Raw genomic sequence first — 4,348 nt, 5'->3', positions numbered from 1 at the left:
TGGAAAGAAAAGACTCGGAATAAAGACCCCACCACCATATGGGAACAATGCAAGGGAGAGAGAGAGAATATAATGTTATATTTTTATTTTTTGATAACATAAAATAAACCAACAATATCCTACACATTTTTTTTATTTCTTTTTGTGTCTGTCTTAATAGTTATTACAAATCTGTGATGCGAAACAAACTATACGAAAACGTCAATTCACATACAACGCCCGCGAAGCTGCTTTAGCAGCGAGCGCACTTAGCACCATCTAGTTATTATTATTATTATTATTATTATTATTATTATATTATATATAGCTGCAAACCCACTGACTCACTCACTGACTCACTGACAGGGTTGTTCTCCCAGAAGGAGTGTCGGGGGGTGAAAATGATGTATGGGGGGTGTGATCGGGACCTTCCGGTGAGTATGGGAAAACTTCCAGATCCTGGAAAACTGCTCCGCATCAGGGAGACACCCTACCGCCTGGCAAAACTATCTTACCTGGAACGATTATTTTTTTACAGAACCTATTTAAATCTAGGTCAAATTCTATCGTGAGTGAAAAAAAATCAAAATGGCGGAAAAGCAAGATGGCCGCCATACAAAATTTTGTTTTTCCGGAAAATGTCTCGGGGGTGAATATGATGTATGAGGGATGTGATCAAAATGTCATGTTGAGTATGGAAATACTTCTCGATCTTGAATACCTGCTCCGCATCAGGGAGACACCCTACGGCCTGGCAAAACTATCACATCTGGATCAATTTTTTTTTCGCACAATGTATTTAAATCTTGGTCAAATTTTATCGCCGTTGAAAAAAAATCAAAATGGCGGAAAAACAAGATGGCCGCCATACAAATTTTTCGTTTTTCCTGAAAATGCCTCGGGGGTAAAAATAATGTATAGGGATGTGATCGAAACGTCATGTCGAGTATGAAAATACGTTTGGGTTTCCGATGTCTGCTCCGCATCAGGAAAACACCCTACGGCCTGGCCAAACCATCGCACCTGGAACTTTTTGGTTTTCACGAAATCTATTTAAATCTTGGTCGAATCCAATCGCCGTTGAAAAAATTTCAAAATGGCGGAAAAACAAGATGGCCGCCATACAAAATTTTCGTTTTTCTCGAAAATGCCTCGGGGGTGAATATGATGTAAGAGGGATGTGATCAAAATGTCATATTGAGTATGGAAATACTTCCCGACCTTCAAAAACTGCTCCGCATCAGGCAGACACCCTACGGCCTGGCAAAACTATCGCACCTGGAACTTTTTTATTTTCACGAAACCTATTTAAATCTTGGTCAAATCCAATCGCCGGTGAAAAAAAAAAACAAAATGGCGGAAAAACAAGATGGCCGCCATACAAAATTTAGTTTTTCCAGAAAATGTCTCAGAGGTAAAATTGATGTATAAGGAATGTGATCGAAACATCATGTTGAGTATGGAAATACTTTTCGATCTTCGAAAGCTGCTCCGCATCAGGGAGACACCCTACAGCCTGGTGAAACTATCGCACGTGGAACTTTTTAGTTTTCACGATACCTATTTAAATCTTGGTCAAATTCAATCACCGGTGAAAAAAATCAAAGTGACGGAAAAACAAGATGGCCGCCATACAAAATTTTCGTTTTTCCAGAAAATGTCTCAGAGGTAAAAATGATGTATTGGGGTGTAATCGGAAAGTCATCTTGGAAAACTGCTCCGCATCAGGGGTCACCCTACGGCCTGGCAAAACTATCGCACCTGGAAGTTTTCTGTTTTCACGAAACCTATTTAAATCTTGGTCAAATGCAAACCCCAGTGAAAAAAAACAAAATGGCGGAAAAACAAGATGGCCGCCATACAAAATTTTCGTTTTTCCAGAAAATGTCTCGGGGGTCAAAATTGTGTATGGGGTTGTAATCGGAACGTCTTGTTGAGTATGGAAATACTTCTTGATCTTCAGAAACTGCTCCGCATCAGGGAGACACCCTACGGCCTGGCAAAAGTATCACACCTGGAACGATTATTTTTCCACGAGACCTATTTAAATCTTGGTCGAATCCAATCGCTGGCGAAAAAAAATCAAAATGGCGGAAAAACAAGATGGCCGCCATACAAATTTTTGTTTTTCAAGAAAATGTCTCAGAGGTGAAATTAATGTATAGGGGTATGATTGGAACGTCATCTTGGAAAACTGCTCCGCATCAGGGCGACACCCTACGGCCTGGCGAAACTATCGCATCTGGACCTTTTTTGTTTTCACTAAACCTATTTAATTCTTGGTCAAATTTTATTCTCGGTGTAAAAAAAAATACAAAATGGCCGAAAAACAAGGTGGCCGCCATACAAATTTTTGTTTTTCCAGAAAATGTCTCAGAGGTAAAATTGATGATCGGAACGTCATCTTGGAAAACTGCTCCGCATCAGGGAGACACCCTACGGCCTGGCAAAACTATAGCACCTAGAACTTTTTTGATTTCACGAGACCTATTCAAGTCTTGGTCAAATTCTATCGCGGTAAAAAAATGGCGGGAAAACAAGACACGCGAGCAGCTTGCTGCGAGCGAACCACGCGACATCTAGTTTATACTATATATAGCTACAAACCCATTGACTGACTGACTGACTCACTGACTGACATAGTTGTTCTCCCAGAAGGAGCGTCGGGGGGTAAAAATGATGTATGGGGGGTGTGATCGGGACCTCCCGGTGAGTATGGGAAAACTTCCAGATCTTGGAAAACTGCTCCGCATCAGGGGTCACTCTACGGCCTGGCAAAACTATAGCACCTAGAACTTTTTTGATTTCACGAGACCTATTTAAGTCTTGGTCAAATTCTATCGCGGCAAAAAAATGGCGGGAAAACAAGACACGCGAGCAGCTTGCTGCGAGCGAACCACGCGACTGACAGGGTTGTTCTCCCAGAAGGAGCGTCGGGGGGTAAAAATGATGTATGGGGGGTGTGATCAAGATCTTCCGGTGAGTATGGGAAAACTTCCAGATCTTGGAAAACTGCTCCGCATCAGGCAGACACCCTACGGCATGGCGCAACTATCGCACCTGGAATGATTCTTTTTTCACAAAACCTACTTAAATCTTGGTCAAATTTTATCGAGGGTGAAAAAAAATCAAAATGGCGGAAAAACAAGATGGCCGCCATACAAAATTTTATTTTTTCGGAAAATGTCTCGGGGGTAAAAACTATGTATGGGAATGTAATCGGAGTGTCTTGTCGAGTATGGAAATACTTCTTGATCTTCAGAAACTGCTCCGCATCAGGGAGACACCCTACGGCCTGGCAAAACTATCACATCTGGATCAATTTTTTTTTCGGACCATGTATTAAAATCTTGGTTAAATTTTATCACCGGTAAAAAAAATACAAAATGGCGGAAAAACAAGATGGCCGCCATTCAAATTTTTTGTTTTTCCTGAAAATGCCTCGGGGGTAAAAATGATGTATAGGAATGTGATCGGAACGCCATTTTGAGTTTGAAAATATTTCTTAGTTTTAGATAACTGCTCCGCATCAGGGAGACACCCTACGGCCTGGCAAAACTATCGGACCTAGAACAATACTTTTTTCACAAAACCTATTTAAATCTTGGTCAAATTCTATCGTGAGTGCAAAAAAATCAAAATGGCGGAAAAACAAGATGGCCGCCATACAAAATTTTGTTTTTTCATAAAATGTCTCGGTGGTAAAAATTATGTATGGGGATGTAATTGGAACGTCTTGTTGAGTATAGATATACATCTCGATCTTGGAAAGCTGCTCCGCATCAGGGCGGCACCCTATGGCCTGGCATAGCTATCGTACCTAAATCAATTTTTCTTTCACATAATATATTTAAATCTTGGTAAAATTCCATCAACGGTGAAAAAAATATCAAAATGGCGGAAAATCAAGATGGCCGCCATACAAAATTTTCGTTTTTCTCGAAAATGCCTCGGGGGTGAATATGACGTAAAAGGGATGTGATCAAAATGTCATGTTGATTATGGAAATACTTCCCGACCTTCAAAAACTGCTCCGCATCAAGGAGACACCCTAAGGCCTGGCGAAACTATCGCACCTGGAACATTTTTGTTTTCACGAAACCTACTTAAATCTTGGTCAAATATTATAGCCGGTGAAAAAAAAAACAAAATGGCGGAAAAACAAGATGGCCGCCATACAAAATTTTGTTTTTTCAGAAAATGCATCGTGAGTAAAAACTGTGTATGGAGATATAATCGGAACGTCTTGTGGAGTATGAAAACACTTCTCTATCTTCAAAATCTGCTCCGCATCAGGGAGACACCCTACGGCCTGGCAAAACTATAAAACCTGGAGCAATTTTTCTTTCGCGAAACATATTTAAATCTT

Source organism: Pectinophora gossypiella, chromosome Z, assembly GCF_024362695.1.
Source record: "Pectinophora gossypiella chromosome Z, ilPecGoss1.1, whole genome shotgun sequence".
NCBI lineage: Eukaryota > Metazoa > Arthropoda > Insecta > Lepidoptera > Gelechiidae > Pectinophora > Pectinophora gossypiella.
This window is presented reverse-complemented; position numbering follows the sequence as displayed.